This window comes from Meles meles, chromosome 2, assembly GCF_922984935.1.
Source record: "Meles meles chromosome 2, mMelMel3.1 paternal haplotype, whole genome shotgun sequence".
Lineage (NCBI taxonomy): Eukaryota > Metazoa > Chordata > Mammalia > Carnivora > Mustelidae > Meles > Meles meles.
In genome coordinates, this window is record NC_060067.1 from 60,556,686 (window position 1) to 60,576,039 (window position 19,354).

Below are 19,354 nucleotides of genomic sequence, written 5' to 3' on the forward strand. Positions count from 1 at the left end.
GAGACCACGTTAAGGGTCATTTGAGAGCTGTCATGTCAAAATATCAAATGGGAGTCACTCTCATTCTAATTGTTTTTAATAAATCCAAAAAACAAAGTCAGTTTTGTAGGCAGCATGTAGATGGGCCTTGCTTTTTACATTCAGTCACTCTGTGTCTTTTTAAGTGTTTATTCCATTAACATTTAAAATAATTATTGGTTGATATGTGCCTTTGCCATAATTCTTCTTTGTTCTTGTCTTCTTTTCTTCTTTTCCCTGCTGTTTTTTTTTTTTTCCCTCTCCCTGGTGGTTTGATGGCTTTCTTTATTGTTATGTTTGGGTTCCTTTCTTTTTTTTGCATGTATCTATTATTGGTTTTTGATTTGTAATTACCATTTGGTTCATATATAACATTTTATGAGTATAGCAGCCTATATTAAGTTGATTTAAGAGATTCTCTTCAGACCTAGAAACACATGCAGATCGAAAGGGAAGGGATGGAAAATGCAAATGAAAGTGAAACTATGCAAATGAAAGTGAAAAGAAAGCCAGGATAGCAATACTTATATCAGACTAAAAAGACTAAGACAAAGATTGTAGCGAGAAACAAAAAAGAACATTGCATAATGATAGGGAGAACAATCCAATAAGAAGATATAACAATTGTAAATATCTGTTCACCCAACATGGGAGCACTTATAAGTACATAAAGCAACTATTGACAGACATAAGAACCTTCCATCAAGAACAGCACCATATACATTCTTCTCAAGTGCACATGGAATGTTCTCCAAGATAGATTAATACTAGGCCACAAAACAGGTCTTAATAAATTCAAGAAGACTAAAATCATATTATGCATCTTTTCTGACCATGAGAGTATGAAACTAGAAATCAATTACAAGAAAAAATCTGGAAAAAACACAAATACATGGAGGTTAAATAACAGGCTACTAAACAATGAACAGATCAACAAGAAATCAAAGAAGAAAATAAAAAAATACATGGAAACAAATGAAAATGAAAACATAACAGTCCCAAATCTTTGGCATTCAGCAAAAGCCATTCTTTGAGGGAAGTTTATGAGAAACTTTATGAGAAAAATCTCAAATAAACCTAACCTTACACATAAAGGAACCAGAAAGAGAGGAACAAAGACAAAAGCCAGTAGAAGAAAGGAAATAACCAAGATTAGACAGAAATCAATGAAATAGTGCCTAAAAGAACAACAGAAAGGATCAATGAAACCAGGAGCTGGTTCTTTGAAAAGAGAAACAGAATTGATGAACCTTTAGCCACATTCATCAAGAAAAAAAAAGAGAGAGGACTCTAAAGACAAAGTCAATTTGGACAAGCCCATTAGTCACCCACAGGTCTTATGTGACTTCATTTCCTGTCTGGTGAAAAGGAAGTGATCATCCTGCTCTTGCAGATGAGGGTTCTAAAGTTCACAGGGTGTTCTATCACTTGCCCATGGCACAGACCTTCCTGGCAGGGCAGAGCACTGAGATACGGCAACAGCCATGAAAGGGTGCCCGGTGATAGCCATGAAAGGTTTCCAGGAGCTTGGCCTCAATTGAAGAAAATGATACTCCCTCACTGACTGTATTCTTGTTTTCCCTGCTATCTGAAGCAGCAATGTTGAATCTCTTTTGTGTCATTGCTCATTGGTGGCCAATAACCTTTCCTCTGGTGAGTGTTTCCCAGTTTTGGTCACCTCTCTCCCAGCTGCCTTCTGGGCTGTAGCTCAATAGATCATGTCTCTCCAGGCCTCATACGTTGAGATAGAGGTTTTCTATCCCACTGTGTCTATTTTTTGTTTTCCAAAAGTCCCGTGTGCTAGATTTTTAATACTGGAGTCTGTTTCCTGGTTGGGTCTTGTCTCTGTTAGCCAATGATATCATGTTTCTTTTAAACACATGGCCGGTGGTTTCATTCTCTGCCACATTTGGATGCTGTTTATGGCTTCTGGGAGGGAAAGGTTAATTTCCCTTTTCAGTGTCTGATTTTCTTCTTTTAAGATGTCAACAGCTGACTTGGTTTTAGTTGGAGTCATAGATCTTTGTGTTGAATCTCTGAGCGCCTCTGAAAAATGCTCAATAGTGCTTGACCGATAATGCAGCAAGCATGCTTTGTGATGATTGCTCATATTTATTTTGGCTTTCAAGTCCTGTTGTGTCTACTTCTGTAAAAAAAAAATCTATCCTGTCTGCTCTCTTCTCTTCATTCCCATTACTCTCTTCCCCATTTAGGCATCTGTGCCTCTCTCTTGGGCAACCACAGTGGTCTTGTAAATGGTCTCCTTGAGGCAAATCTTTCCTTGTGCCCCTCTCACCCACTTCTGCCAGGCCAATACTCCAAAAACACAGCTCTGTTCGTGTTGCACATCTGCTCAAAAACCACCCGTGATTTCCTATTCCTTAAAACCTAAGTCCACACTCCTATAGATGAGTCCTCAAAGGTCTCAGTTGGACCTTGAAGTTTCTTTGAGATTTTATAAGGCTCTAAGCCAAGAAGAAGGTCTGGGGAACTCTATCAAGTCCTCTAATAAGTACTTTTCATAACTGGTAGCTCCTGCCTGGTCACAAATGGTCGTAGTATTCACTCTGCCTAGAATCTCTCCCTTTCCCTCATCTCTATATAGCCTGGATGTCCCTCAAGGCTCAGATCAACTCCATCCTCTCCAGCAATGTCCCAGTCTTCTCCAGGCCAACTTCGTGTCTCTCTTGATGCCTTTCTTGCTTGAATTCCCAGTATAGGGAATCATTACAGTGATGTTCACTGGCTAACTGGCTTCCAATCATTTCATACATAAGCTACACACTTTCTATGTCTGTCTCGTTCATCCACTTGAATTCAGATTATAAAATGGCTCCTAAAGTTGACACTTAAATGCTCCCTCTCCTCCAACACTTACATTCTGAAGACCAGTGAAAGACTGTGGTTTGTGATATAGGTAACTCAGAAAAGTTTTATTTCCTATGGCCTGAGTCTGATCTAGGGACGCCTATGTATTCATATGTAGATCATATTTTCACATGTCTTCAACAACTTTTCTCCCTAGTTGTGGCTCCTCACGGGGTCCAGGGTTATACTGTCCACTCTTGCATATGAGCTGAACAAGGCATTTGTAAACATAATTTCAGGTCCCTTACTGCACCTTCTGATTCACTGGTCCCCTCTATGGCCCTTTTGCATAACTCATTAGCTTACTTCCTGGACACGGCCCTTCATTCTTTGCTTAAGCTGGCGTCTGTCTCCGCATCCCATGCACTGCTACTACCTAGGAGGTCCTCTGTGTTGACACATGTGAGCCACTCAAACCTTTCTCTCCCTCCCTGGTTCTTCTCACCTCTGGTGGCTTCCCCTCCAAGCCACCTCATTCACCCACTCTTGTGGCTACACCCTGGACTTGGTCAGTTTCTGGAGCTGCTCCACCTCAGAAGTCATAAAATTCACACCTCCCACTCTCTGACCACAACTTTCCTTTCCTTCCAATTCTGTCACTTGCTTGCTCTCAACTTTCTGGTTCTCCAGCTCATCTACCCTCTTCTTTGTCCTATGCTCTCTGCTGCCCTTGTCTTTCCTCTCATCCCTATTTGCATAGATTCCACAGTTCATCACTTCAACAAATCCCTGAACTTTAGTGTCATTACTCTATTATCTTCTTGTCATACACATATCACAAAACGGATCCTGCAGGATTCCAATCATCTGCTCTATTTGTGCCCCAGTATGGCAACTGAAATTCTTTTGAGGTCAAATCCATTCCTCCGTGCAGATCAAGGCCACTGCAGATGAATATAAATGGACCTCTCAACAGATGCCTCTGTACTGCCCAGTTCCTGCATGCTGCTTTGTTTTTCAGGTATCTTGTCTGTTCTCCAGGAATTATTTCAAATATTCTCCTCTTTTTAAAAATCTCAACCTCCAGCTATACTCTCATGCTCAGCATATACAAAAGTGATGGTCCAAGACCACTCCTCATTTTCTATCATGAATCCTGAAAACTAGCATGCAGACTTGTCCTTTCTTTCTTTTTCAAAGTCTTCCCATGCAGCCTTTCCAGCTTCTTCAGGACTTTTCTGTTATACTCATTCCTTCCCTGATGGTCTCTACATCTCCTCCTCTTCTCAGATACTTTCTATCAGTTTTTAAACATATTTATTTCTTTCCCACCATTAAGGAAGAAAACAAATCCTTTAACCCTATGTCCCACTCTACCAGCCACTCCAGCCTCTTCTTCCAAAGCTATGAAAGCCACTTGGCTTGAGAAACATAACAAGTTTCATATGAATTGAGGATGTGATGCTGCGTCATGGGAGGTGGGAGATGAGGTTGGAGCTTGATGCTTAATAAACATTGATTAAACTGAGTTGAACAGACAGAAGTTTATTGGGTGCCAACATGTTGTTTAACAAATATGATTTAGTAGTGACACAGAACTATGACACAGAACACTTGCCTTCAAAGAACCTACCACCTAGTTGAAGAAAGACATTAGCAACACCTGAAGAGGTAGTAGTAGAAGGTAGATGCTAAGTGAACTGGCTCCGTCTTCAAAGTATGTCTTAAATCTGATCCCTTCTTACTATCTCTACCTCCCTATGATGGTCTAACTCCATAGGACTTTTTTCCTGGATTATTTCATTAATAATTGACCTTCCTGCTGATATTCTTGCTTCACTTTGGCCAATTCCTAGGGGCAATGTTCACCTTTTAAAATATATCACGTCCTATCTGTCAAACTGACAAACTCCTGGATGTCATCCTCCTGGATGACAATCTTCGTTAGAGTTCAAATCCTAATGATAATCTTCATCCACATGTCAATCCTGACATCATCCATGGGCCCCTAAGTGACCCATAGGCTCCAATCACACAGACCCCCATGTTATTTGTTAAGTGTAAAGGACTCCTACCTAGAGACTTTGTATTTACTACCATTTCTTCTTGGCAGGGAACTTCCCCAAATATTGCCTTGGCTACTCTGTCACTTCTTTTAGGTTTCTGTTCAAAAGTCACTTTATTAAGGAGTCCTATCCTGATCACATTGTATGGAAAATGGCACCCTGACCTTATTAATTCCCTCTCCCCTCACCCTCCTTCATTTTTCTTCTAGCACTTAACACCATCTGGCAAGTAATTGTTTTTGCATTCATATATTTTCTTTGTCTTCTTATTAGAATGTAAACTCCATGAGGGCAGGGTCTTGGTTTGGCTTGTTCTCTAATACATCTCTAGGTTCTTGCACATAGTGATCATTTCATAAATAGTGAGTGAATGAATAATGAGTGATGATAAAGAATCTCACCCCATCCTGCTCCATGTGTTCATCCACAAATTCCATGCACATTCATTCAGCATCTTTTATGGGTTAGTAGATGCTTACTAATATCTTTGAGGGGCTGGTGCCCAACGTGAACAAACCCCAAAATGATTTGTGTGTTTCAGTGACAGGCAAGGCCGACTGAGATGGCCCAGATGTCTCTGGCTCAAAAATTCATGGCTTGGTGTCTCCATTCCAGACCTCCAGTCCCAGGGCTGGTTAAAATCTCAATTACAGTTGACCCTTGAACATCATGGGGGTTAGGGGTGCTGACCTTTGCATAGTCAAAAATCCATGTATAACTTTGGACTCTCCCAAAACTTTACTAATAGTCTATTGTTGGCTAGAAACCTCACCAATCACATCGTCAATTAACAGATATTTTGTATGTGTTAATATATATTATATACCCTGTTCTTACAATAAAGTAAGCTAGAAGAAAGAGAATCCTATGTTTTTAGGAAATCAGATGTTATTAGGAAAATCATAAGGCAAAAAAAATACATTCACAGTACTATACTGTGTTTATCAAAAAACATCCACTTGTAAGTGGACCCGCGCAGTTCAAACCCATGTTGTGCAAAAGTCAGCTGTACTTTGAAGCAGCAGGTTGTGATGTGAGTAGGCATTCACATCTTCCTTTTCTGCTTGGGTTGAAGTATTTATCAGCATCCAGAGGCTGGAAAGGACATTAAAACAATCTAGACCCAAATCCTCATTTTGTAAGTAGAGAAACTGAGGCCCAAGAAGGAGGCACTTGCCTCCCATCAGAAGGTAAGCTTGTTGCAAAACGCAGCAGGAATCATAGGGTCCTGCTTCCTGGGTTGGGGATCTTTCTACTGTACCACACTGCTTCTCTTCATCACCCCTTCCTTTAATCCCCTCTTCACAATGTCCGCCTTTTCTTCTTGACAGTCAGAACTTTGTTAAGGAGCTGGGCAATGTGTGCTATGAAAAGCAACTTTATAGCTCTGTGCTGTTATGATCATATTTGGGGGCAGGGTGGCCAGAGCAGGCGGGAAGGAGCCAAACAGCCTGGTCTGCATGACTGCTCTGTGTTTTAATAGGATCCCGGATGGTCACACCCTCTCCCGGGCTCCCTCACCCTGAGGGCCACATCGGGGTCACCAAGCAGTCGGGGGAAATGAAAACAGTAATCTTAGAGCCCAGAGTAGAGCTGAAGGCAAGACCCTTGCCTGAGGCTGGTGCTCAGACAAGGCAGTGAAAGAAAGGAAGAAAGCAAGAGCAAGAACAGCAGGGACCCTCCTAAAGGAGAGATGGGGAAATTTGTTTTGCAGGGAGGGGCCCAGAGCAAGAGCCTGCCACCCAGGCAGGGTTAGTTTTAGCCACTGCCCCATGGCTAAATTGCAAAACATGGTAGGTGGGGCAGGATAAAAAAGATCCTATTATGTGTCAGGATCAGCTAATTTAGGTATAAACCATTCGTCCTCAAAGTTCATCGAAGTAGGTAGGACTCATGAAAGCTGCATTATAGGAAAAAAATTGATGTCCACTTGATGACAAAGTATAATTATAGATAGATCCTTGAAATAAAACCTAATAGCATTACCTAGCATTTATTCATTATCTACTGTGAGTTGGACACTGTGCTAATGTCTTACACATGTGATCTAATTTATCCTTCAACCCTACGAGGGAAATACTGTCATTAGCCCTGTACCAAGGATGAGGAAACTAATGCTCAACCAGCTGCTAGCTTGCCTTCAGTCACACAGCTAGTGGCATTAGAAGTCCAACCCAGGGGAGCCTGGGTCGCTCAGTGGGTTAAAGCTTTTGCCTTCTGCTCAGGTCATGATCCCTGAGTCCTGGGATCAAGCCCCACATTGGGCTCTCTGCTCAGCGGGGAGCCTGTGTCCTCCTCTCTCTCTGCCTGCCTCTATACCTACTTGTGATCTCTGTCTGTCAAATAAATAAATAAATAAAATCTAAAAAATATAAATAAAATAAAAGTCCAACCCAACTGTGACTTTAGATACCATTCCATGTTCTTTAACACCATTGCTATGTGTTGAGGCACTGTGCTGGGCACTGGGAATTAGGGAACCAGGGTGAACAAGACTAACAGAGGTGTTTCTGTGCTCCGAGGTGGAAAGACTCTGCTAGAATAGTGTAAGTGTAAGTGGCAAAGCTGGGGCTTTGAAATGTCATTGGACTCCAATGGTGGTGCAGTCCCCATTTTGCCCAGAGTCCTGCCATTCTTAAAATTTTTTTTTAATTTTATTTATTTGTCAGAGAGAAGGAGAGAGAGAGAGAGAGAGCACACAGGCAGGCAGAGGTGGAGAGAGAAGCAGGCTCCCTGCCGAGCAAGGAGACCATGCGGGACTCGATCCCAGGACCCTGGGATCATGACCCGAGCCGAAGGCAGCGGCTTAACCCACTGAGCCACCCAGGCGTCCCAGAGTCCTGCCATTCTTAACAACACATATCTGCTTGTCCTCCATGGGCCTAGAAGGCACCAAGGCATATGGTAGTCAAACTAACCATCCCCTTCCTTCCAACCTCTGAATTCCCCAAACAGACCCAGCATGTCTGCGTGCCTGGGTATGTTTTTCCCCCACTGGCAAATCTCCCCATCTTTCCCACCTTACCTTCTGGAGGAAATGTCACAAGCCTAGCCTGACCATAGTTAGGCACGTGATTAGGTCATTTCTGCAATGGGTGGAGGAACCGGAATACTTGGGGATATATTCCAGCAGATTGGTGGATCTGGTCAGGGTGTGTGGAAGTTCTTTTATGATTATGTCAATTTTTTCAGTGAAATAAGACATAAAATACCTTATTATGTTATATACTGAATGCTTGTTCCCCTTCCCCCTCAAGTTCATATGTTGAAGCCTTATTTGTATTTGGCGTTGGGGCATTTGGGAGGTAATAGGTTTAGATGGAATCATGACAGTGGGACCCTCACGATGGGATTATTGCCTTCCAAAGAAGAAGATAGAGAGATTCTCTCTCCACGTGTGTGTGCCAAAAAGAGGCCACATGAGCACATAGCAAGAAGGTAATTGTCTACAAACTGGGAAGAAAGCCCTCACCAAGCATTGAATCAGCCAGCACCTTGCTCTTGGACTCCCTGGCCTTCTGAACTATGAGAAATAAATGTCTGTTGTTTAAGCCACTCAATCTATGGTATTTGTCCTAGCAGCCCAAGCAGACCAGGACAGTAATTGGTACTGAGAGTGGGATGCTGCTGTAAGAACCACCTAAAACTGTGGAGGCAGCTTTGGAAGTGGGTAGGAAGTAGTGGTTTGGGAGGGTTTTGTGGTGCATGCTCAAGAAAGCCATAGCTGCCATGAAGGGACTGAGAATAGAGATTCTGGTGGGAACTCAGCAAGTAGAGAAGAGAGCTGCAAGAGAGCTTCTGTCTCCTGAGAGAATGCATGAATGACCATGAACAGAACATTGCTATCTGGATGGTCAAGGCCATTCTGGTGAGGTCCTAGATGGGAGCAAGGAGCATGTCACTGGACCATGGAGAAAAATGATTCTTGTTATCAAGTGGAAAACAACGTGGCTGAACTGTATTCACATTCTAGTGTTTTGTGGAAGGTGTTACTTGGGAGCAATGATACTGGGTTAGAAGAACAAAGTGTTGGAAGTGCAGCTTGGTTGCTCCTGACTGCTTCTGGTAAAATGTGAGAAGAGAGAAATGAATTGAGGAAGAAATTGTTAAGCAAAAAGAGCAAGAATTTAAGATTTGGAAAAGTGCTATATTAGAGAGAATGCCAAGAGAGGGGTTGAATGGTCATCTGTTAAGGAGATTAGTATGAGTGTGAACCATGGATCTAATTAACCACTGTAGTAGAAACACTGCCAGATTGAGCTGAAGAGGACAGAAACAGCATAAAATAGAAGATGGTGTTGGACTTCTTAGTTTCTACAGGAGAGGACCACAGAACCATTTAGCTGAAATGTGCCCTATTCTTCAAGACAAGGGAAGGATAACTCTGAAGGTGATTCAGAGATCACTGACATTGCCTCCTTGTTTTCAACATGCCAGACAGTGGCCACTAGGAGCTGTGGGGTGTGACTCCTACCTAATGGGGCTAGCGAGTCCTAAGGGTGGGACAGCTGTTCCAGTAGGTCCAGAAGGCAGAACCTTGAGTCAAGGAGGATTATTGTCCAGTCTTGAGGTCTAATGGTATTTGCCTTTCTAAGCTGGACTTCCATTGAACCTGTCATTCCTTTTCCCCTTCCAAAGCTTTCGGAATGGAAATGTCTATACTATGCCTGTCTTGTCTTTGTGTTTTGAGGGTACATAATTTATTTGGTTTCACAGCTGGAGAGGAGTTTTGCCTCAGATTAAATCCCACCTTCAATCTCTCCCATATCTGATTTCTGAGACTATCATTTCAGAGAGGATTTTGGGATTTCAGAAGCAAGAAGCAGATACAGCAGGGAATGGGAGAACAGATGTCACAGGGAAATGTCATAGGCTTTCCAGGTAGCATTAAAGACATAATTGAGAATTGCTGTCATTCATTCAGGGTGAGACTGATCACTTGGGTTTGTGTTTTCTCTAGTCTATCACATTCAAATGCCCAGCACAGAACCAGAATTCAATCTCATGGGGATTTTCTAGCAGGTATAATGGAACAGATAGAAGCAAGGAGATTGACAGTTTCTTCCAGGGCTTTTGGAATCTGAGTCAGGCAAGAAGGGAACTGGGGAAACAGAAGAATCACTGGAGTTGAGGGTTGGGGAGGGGGAAGGGGGATCCCTGAAATTGAGATTTGGACAAAGTGACAGTAATTGATCACAATGGGTCCTCAACTATGACTGAAGTAGTTAGAGGATAGGATCATTACAGGAGAAAAGGCCAGGGCACTGAGAGGCCACATTAATAGAAGGATTATTTGTGAGGATAACCTTCAAGAATTACAACCACCATATTGGAAAGAGAAGCAGTAAGCCAGAAGCTAATATCATGAAAAAAAAAATGGGAAAAATAGCTCCAGGGTCCCTAAATGGTTGCTACAAGAAGGGGCAGGTGAAGAAGCTCAGTTATAGGGGATCTTACTGATGACAGACTGACTTGTCCTGGCCTTTGTGGACCTAAGTCTTAGTGTTGTGTCTTACCTGGGATGGCAGGCACATGAAAAGGGAAGGAAGAATGGGGTTGATTGTTCTGGTCTCTTGAGCCTTCCTGGTCTTTGCATCTCTGGCATCCAACTCATTACTCAGTCAGTGGAAGAGTTAATGAACAAATGAATGAATGAATGGAAGCTTATGAGCTGGCTCAGAACTGGGACTGAGGCTATGTGCTCAACTGTCTCTTTCTTCTGAAGGTTGGATCGACAAACACAAATTTCTCTACCTGACTTTCAAGGCCCTCATATTCAATCCCATTCCAACCTATCCTATCTTGTTTCCTCCTCTTTACAAATTCAGATTCTTGGCCCGACAGTTTGGGCTTCTAGCTGTCCTGACAAAACACCACGCTCATTCCTGACTCTCAGCCTTAGCTCAGGAATTTCCTCCAACAAGAATGGCCTATTGTAATCTTGTTTCTCCAGCCAGGTTTTTGCTGTCCTTCAAGGCCAAGGTCAGTTAAACCTATCCACAAACCCTTTCCTGATATTAAAATCTGTCCTTCTCATATTTTCTATAGCTTTAATGAAATGTCCCACATACTGTGGAGTGACTTTTATCTTGTCTTTTATTATTTGCTGTTTTAGAAAGAAGATTAACCTTGCTTTTCCAGCTAAATATTGAGTTTCATAAGGGGAAAAACGTTTTCTACTTTTTGTGCCCTATTTCTTATAGTCTCTTTCCCCATGCCAATAACTACAGGTTATTTGAATTGTTTCTATTACCCTGTCTCTGTCCTTTGATTATCCTGAACTTGCTGATTTTTTTTTTCTTCTCTAGACTTCCCTTCAGGGAGCAGTTCTCCTTCTGTCTTTCCTCCTTTCGCTCATATTGCTTCTTTGGGAGCATGGGAGCTACACAACTGAGTTCAGGATCATCTTCTCTCTACTCTCCCAGAATGTCTAAGCCAGTCTAAACTCTTTATTATTCACCTTTGTGCAGCAACTTCAAGATTCTTCTTTCAATCTGACCACTTCTTCAAAGATTAGAGTTACTTCTATGAGTATGTACTTCTGTGAGTATGAGTATGTACTGAACATTTCCATGTAGATGACCTGGACATCTCCTCGAATTCAACATGTTTGACATCAAACTCAGTGTCTTTTGATATTAGTTCTCCATCTGGAGGCCCTCCATTTTTATTAATGACATTGACCTACTTAAAACACTGAAATCTTCTATTGGCTTATGTGGGGCCTATGGGTAAAACTTGTTGCCATAATGCATAAGAACCTATATGATAGGGTCTCTACCTACCTCTCCAGCTTCATTTTCCTGACCATACAATTTAACATCCAACTAGAATGACGTTCTCCAAGTTTCCCAAATACAGCATTCAAGTTCACATCTCCATGTTCTTGCATATGTTATTCCTTCTGCCGGACTGCTGTTCCTTCCTTTTCTATCTAGGGAAAGTTTTGATCTAGCTGTGACATCACCTTACTGTTGGGGGACTTTTCTTGCCTTTCTAGAGTTTGATGTTGCTACTACATTTGTATCCACCTTATACACCATTATATGTATATACTGATAATAAGACATGTCATATTTACTGATTTGCATGACAGGCTATACAGAATGTGAACTCTTCTTTGCTTATATTTTCTAGCACAGTGTCTGACAGTAATAGATGTTCATTAAATGTATTTTGAGTCAATCAATAAATGAGTGAATGAATGAATTTTTCCAAACCTCTAAGAATCAAGTTTCAAAATCAGATTTGAATTTCCCCTATCCTTTGCCTTCTGTTGCATCTCGTTCTTTCATTTTCTATCATATTGAAAATAGCCCCACTCAGTTCTTTCCTTCTTATATAATTGCAATAAAACACCTGTATCTGCATCTGCCCCACATTCTCCTACCTTTTCTGTATTGGGAAGATTCCTGTGATAATGCCAGCTTTGATAATACCACTCACTGACAAGCTCAAAATCCACCCATAGCTATTTTTTGCTTTTGGAACAAAGCCCACAGTTTGGTATTTAAGATCTTCTATCATCTGGAAGCAAGCTGTTGCTGCCACAAACCTCCTCTTAGTTGTCCAGAACCCAGAATAAGACTTGTGTCTCATTATCAAACATGCTTTCTTTCCCCCCACAGCATTTGTTTTCTTTAAAAAAAAAATCCAGATATTTATTGTGTACCTACTATTGCAGATTTCACTGTATTGTTTTCTTAGTCCTCAAAACAACATTTTGTGAGATTAAGAGTCATTTATGGTTTGTCTCCCTCCCAATCCCATCTTGTTCCATTTATTCTTCTCCTATCCCCCTACCCCCCCATGTTGCTTCTCCATGTCCTCATATCAGGGAGATCATATGATAGTTGTCTTTCTCCGATTGACTTATTTCACTAAGCATGATACGCTCTAGTTCCATCCACGTCGTCGCAAATGGCAAGATTTCATTTCTTTTGATGGCTGCATAGTATTCCATTGTGTATATATACCACATCTTCTTGATCCATTCATCTGTTGATGGACATCTAGGTTCTTTCCATAGTCTGGCTATTGTAGACATTGCTGCTATAAACGTTCGGGTACACGTGCCCCTTCGGATCACTATGTTTGTATCTTTAGGGTAAATACCCAGTAGTGCAATTGCTGGGTCATAGGGTAGTTCTATTTTCAACATTTTGAGGAACCTCCATGCTGTTTTCCAGAGTGGTTGGACCAGCTTGCATTCCCACCAACAGTGGAGGAGGGTTCCCCTTTCTCCACATCCTCTCCAGCATCTGTCATTTCCTGACTTGTTAATTTTAGCCATTCTGACTGGTGTGAGGTGATATCTCATTGTGGTTTTGATTTGTATTTCCCTGATGCCGAGTGGCTGGGGGGAGGTGGGATTGGGAGAGGGGGAGCGGGCTATGGACATTGGGGAGGGGAGGCGAACCATAAGAGACTATGGACTCTGAAAAACAACCTGAGGGTTTTGAAGGGTCAGGGGTGGGAGGTTGGGGGAACAGGTGGTGGGTGATGGGGAGGGCACGTTTTGCATGGAGCACTGGGTGTTGTGCAAAAAGAATGAATACTGTTACGCTGAAAAAAAATAAATAAATAAAAAGGGAAAAAAAAAAGAATCAGAGAAAGAAAAAAAAAACAACATTTTGAATATTAAATTGGGTAGTCTTCTCTCCATTTGTATATGAGGAGTCTAATCCTTGGGGAAATTTAACTTGTCCAAGATTATACCCATTTTACAGATTTTACAGCTCCTGACTGGCACCTTTTTGAAAGGATTGATTATTCTTTTGTATATGTCCTACTTCTCCCCACCTCCCCATGACAAGTTCTTTGAGTTTAAGCATCATTATTAACCAGTTTAATCCTACTGCTTTATGGAAGAGAGATTAGGAGCTCAGGACCAACATACTGTGTCTGAGGAGCTGGCAAACTGTCTTCTGGGGGAGTTCTGAACAGTGAGTTTGCAACGAACATCTGTAAAGCAGCCTTTATAATTCTTTGCAAAACTAAACCATAAGAAGAGGTCTCACAATAATTATGACATCAAAATTAAGGTCATTGGGCCAGCTTGTTATCCATTACTAATTGCTCATCCTTTCCTATATCTTGGACTTTTATATACTTTCTCAGGTAGTGCAACCCAGTAATTTATCAACTTGGTTATCCCTCTTAACATTTCAGATTTATTAGGTGCGGGCCAGTCTTTCAGCTACACTTTAATTGTGTTAACTGCAAATGCAATTAATTGTGTCACCTTTGGGGAAGAATTTCACAGCTACATTTGGGGGAGGGTGGTAAGTTCCTTATTAAAGTAGTATGTGTTGAAAATTCTCAAGAGAAAGCCCAGATTCTATGATTTTTGTAAGGCTTGACTATATCCATCTTCCTCCCCCTGCCCCCGCCCCCCCTTGGTTGCTGTTCATCAAGGCAACTGGTAGCTGCTTTCTTGTTGCTGTTCAATTTGGGGGATATTAGCAAATGAGGGTCATTTTACTTTCTGTAATACCAGCTGTCAAAATTAATACTCCATGCCCTCCCACAAAACATAGGGTACCTGTTCTCCTGACTTGATTTGCCTGTGCTCAGAGCTCTTCATCATCCCTTTTATTCAGGCTCCCTGCCTGAGGCGAGGTTCCTTGGGAAGGGCTCAAATGCCCTTCCTACTCCCCACATTAGCCTGACTCCCGCCTGTAGTCACTCTGGGTCCTCACATAATAAATCACTTTAACCTGTTTCTAAAACAAGGTCAGATTGTGCTACAATTCTTAAAAAGGATTTACAAATTTCTCCTTGGGTGCAGTTCTCACGGGAGACCTTTTGCCCAAAGAAAGGACAGTTAACAGGGCCTATGGCAGCAGGGGTGAGCGCGTTGGGGGAGGGGAGCCAGGCTTGAGGGGGTGAGTGGGGCAGAGAAAGTCCTCTTGCTTTGGCCAAAGAATCCCTGCAATGTTTGAGTGGGCTTCCATGCCGTAAACATCGGGGGCATTTAACATATCAAACGCAAATAAAAATGACACGCCGATGGCTCACTTCTGAGGCAGCCTTGTGCAGTTTTGGGAATCCTCCATCCCTGTGGTTTTCCGAAATATTATAAGTCTATATTCTGGATTAGGCTTACTGTTTTCTTCTCCATGGCATTGCTTTCCAGCCTGAAACCATCTGCACCCGGCCTGAAGACTCAGGTCCTATCAGCGGAATCAAAGGCTGGAGCTGGGCTCAAGAGTCACTTAGGATTTTCTGCGGCACAAGGAAGCATGCGCAGCACACCACAGCCACGGAGGCGCTGTTTATTCAGCGAAAGTGCTCTGTAATTTATTTAAAATAATCCATCTTGCCCAAATAAAGAGGCCATTGATGGCCTCCCCCTGCAGGCCTCCACTGAAAGGCCCCCTCTTGATGGTCTGTTTTGCTGGTCACAGCTAAATACCTGACACAAGTGATTCAGGCTCCCTGCTTCCCCTCAGTTCTCTCCCACTATTTTTAAAAAATGAGATTTTACTAAGCCTGCTTTTTTTCTTTTACACCAGTAATCAGACAAGGCTAACCCTCTCCCCCCCCCTTTTTTTCTTTTTAAAATAAACAACAAAAACAACAACAAAAAACCCCCAACCCCCCAAACCAACAACAACACAGATTGGCCATTAAAAATGATTAATGCCAGCCAATTTGATAATCGCCAAGCGGGAGGTGCCAGCCATTTTGGGATTTAGTGCAACCTCCAAACCAGCTTCTTTATGAGCCTGGGCTAATGAGGAATCACATTAGGCTTTTTACTGTATATGAATTGATTAGCTGAAAATGAGATTACGTCCACCGTGCAACACCAGCGACAAAGAGCCTTTTCTTCTCACACACTTCCCAGTGCCAGGACATGCTGCTTGAACTTGAAAATGTTCTTTTCTCTTGGTTTTCAAGGAAAATATTGGATGAGCCCAGGCGTGGCTTCTGTATCTATGTACATCTGCAAAAGCAACAAACTTAGGAACAAGAATATAATGACCAGGAGGTCTTGCTTTTAAGGTTGTGGATTTGACAGGTTCCAAGAAACCAGGACACAGGGCTTTGGAGTTAAACTTTTCTGAGTGGGGAGCTGGTCTCTGCCACTCATTTGCTCTGTGACTTGGATCCAACCGCTTAACCTCTCTGAACTTTATTTTCCTCATCTGTACAATGGGATAGTACACACCTTAGAGGATTATCAGGATTAGATGAGATAGTAGGTTTAAATTATTTAGCACAAGGCCTGCAACATATAGGTCTTTAAAAATACTTTTCCTGGGGCGCCTGGGTGGCTTAGTGGGTTGTGCCGCTGCCTTCTGCTCAGGTCATGATCTCAGGGTCCTGGGATCGAGTCCCGCATCGGGCTCTCTGCTCGGCGGGGAGCCTGCTTCCCTCTCTCTCTCTCTCTCTCTGCCTGACTCTCTATCTACTTGTGATCTCTCTCTGTCAAATAAATAAATAAAATATTTAAAAAAAATACTTTTCCTTCCTTCCTTCCTGCCTCCCTTCCAGATGAATAGTAGTTATTTAAGTTACTTATTACGTTTATTTACCAAGAAAGGAAACATCACAAAGCTGGCAGTGAAAATGCCAACATTTTAACCAGAAACTCAGCATCTAGCAGACAGGCCCTGCAACTGTATTGTAAAGATCTGGAAAGTAGGCAGAGATGGGGTGGGACACCCCTGCCTATATGTGTATGATCCATGAGCTAAGAATGTTTTTTGCATTTTATTTTATTTTTTAAAAGATTTTATTTATTTTGGAGAGAGCGAGACTGTGTGTGTATGCATTTGCGTGCAAGCAGGGGAGAGGAGCAGAGGGAGAGAAAATCTCAAATAGACTCCCCGCTGAGCTCAGAACCCCATGCAAGGCTCATTCTCAGGACCTGAGCAGAAACCAAGAATCCCATACTAACTGACTGAGCCACCCAGGTGCCCCTGGTTTTTGCTGCTTATTTTATTTTATTTTTAAAGATATTATCTATTTATTAGAGAGAGAAAAAGAGAGGGAGATAGTGCACAAGCAGAGGGAGCAGCAGGCAGAGGGAGAAGGAGAAGCAGGCTTCCCGCCAAGCAGTGAGCCTAATGCTGAACTTGATCCCAGGACCCTGGGATCATGATCTGAGCTGAAGGCAGCTGCTTATGAACTGAGTCACTCCAGTGTCTCTGGTTTTTGCATTTTAAATATCTGAGCAAAACAAATCAAAAGGAGAATACATTTTCAAAGATGAAATATGTAAAATGACATTACAGATCTGGTTTCACAGACGACATTTGCAATTGATTTGGGTGATAGGGAACATCAGCCTTGCCCACCAATTAGGTAAAATGTCATCCCTTGAAGAATTGTATTTTTTTCATAAGTATATTACAAAAATCTGCTCAATTCTTATGATATTTTGAATTTCATAAAAAAAAAGCTTGTGGAAATTTGTTTTCTCTCTTGTGATAAAAGTAACTATATGAGATCCTGAATTTTTCTCCTTGACCCATAAAGCCTAAAATATTCACTATCTGACTCTTTACAGAAAAGTTGGCTGAGCCCTGCCACAGTGGTGTCCTTGGTCCAGTTAACAGATAGGCATTTCCTTTTGGGGGAATTAGTTATTAATATATGTGCTGGAGGCAGGGGGAATGGAGGGCTGTAGGGTCCTAAACTCAAATACAGAGCTGAAAGAGATATTTATATGCTAACTGTATTGGACTCTGCCATTACTTTATATTCCTCTCGTTGCCCTAAATGTAAATGTAAAGTGATTCTAGCTGTTCTTAAAAGCAGGAAGAGATCAAGTCTGGGGGAGGGAATATAATGGGAGGAAGCAAGTAATTGCACTTCTGTTGACCCCTGACCTTCCTTCAATAGGTGAATCTATTGGGAATTGATTGTGTGTTCGCAGTCCAAGCAGTGCCCATGTATTTCATACGTGAGTGTGAACAACAGCAGGGCAGGGGCAGCATCTGAGCTGGTCACCTCTGCATTCTTGGAACGTGGGCTCACTCCTGACATGACCGCAGATACATGATTAGGCGTCTGTTGAATCATCTCATTTATTCCAATCTCTTCCCTCTCCTTCCCTCCTTTTCCAGGTTAGGACACCGAGGCTCACTTAGCTGGACAGTTTGTCAGTTTTGAGTCTCTGAGAAAGGGGAAGAGCCAATATCTGAAGTGGGACTGTACCCCACTCCCCGCCATCGAAGTGAACGACACTGGCGAGCAGAGGCTTTGCCAGTGCCCTGGTTTCTGGACCATTCATGACAGGTAGCCCGAAAAGGGATGGAAGGAGAAGGGAGCCTTCCAGAACCTTCCGGAGCCTTCCATAGGAGCCTTCCAGAGACTCACTATGGGCCTATTTGAAGGAGGCAGCACCATATCCATTGTTAGTGCAAATAAGCTCTACTCAGTAGTAGAGCTGGGCTGGAGTTCTGTATGACTCCCTTCCAAACTTAGGATAGCTCAGAGTTAGAGATAAAGCTGGTGTTCTCCCTCACTTCCTTCCCTCCCTCTTTCTACCTCCTCACTTCCAATCTCATCTTTAGGGAAGCGTGATCTCCCCAGCATCTCAGATCCCAGTCCTGGGGGGAGTGCTCTTCAATGAGGAGCTGGAAGAAGAAGCTCGCCCTCTTAGTGTTGATCTGCCCTCCCATCTGAGACCTTGGGAAGCTCCCTACACCTGCGTCCACCTCTGTCCACTCTTTCCTGAAATTGTGATGATAATTCCTGCTTTGGCTCCTCACAGGCTGCCAGGTTGGGCCTTGCTGGTCGGATATTAGAGGTGGCCATTCTTTGTTGAACAGCACTGCACACTCATGTGCACACAGGGGCACACACACAGGTGTACACAAGGTTTCCTATTGCTATTGTTTCCAAAACTCTGACACCCCCAGTTTCTTCACTGTTATGGGGTGAATGTTTGCCCCATCCTGCCCTCTTCATCTGTGGAAGCCTGCTCCCCAGTACAATGGTATGAGGAGGTGGACCTTTAGGGGGTGATTAGGATCCCATGAGGCCATGTGGGTGGGGCCCCATGATGGAATCAGTCAGTGCCTACATAAGAGTAACCAGAGAGCCTCTTCCCTGGCTCTGTTCTCCACCACATGAGGATGAAACAGGACAAGAAGAGAAGATGGAGTCTGCAACCAGACCCTGGATCTTCTGGCTCCTTGATCTTGGATGTTCAGCTTCCAGAGCTGTGAGGTTGCTGATAAGCCCTTGGTCTATGGTATTCTGTCATAATGGCCCAAGGGACTCAGACACTGCCAAGATGGCTGAGGGCTCCCTGGTGAAGGGACAACAATAAGATTTACCATGTGGGAGTGGCTACATTGTACCTGACACTTCACACAGGACGAGTCATCTCCACAGTAATCCTACAGGGGAGGCACCATGAACCCCAAGTTACAGGTTAGGAGACTCACAGAGTTTAAGTGAGCTGCCTGGGTCATACATTTGACTAAAGGAGAGGAGTCAGG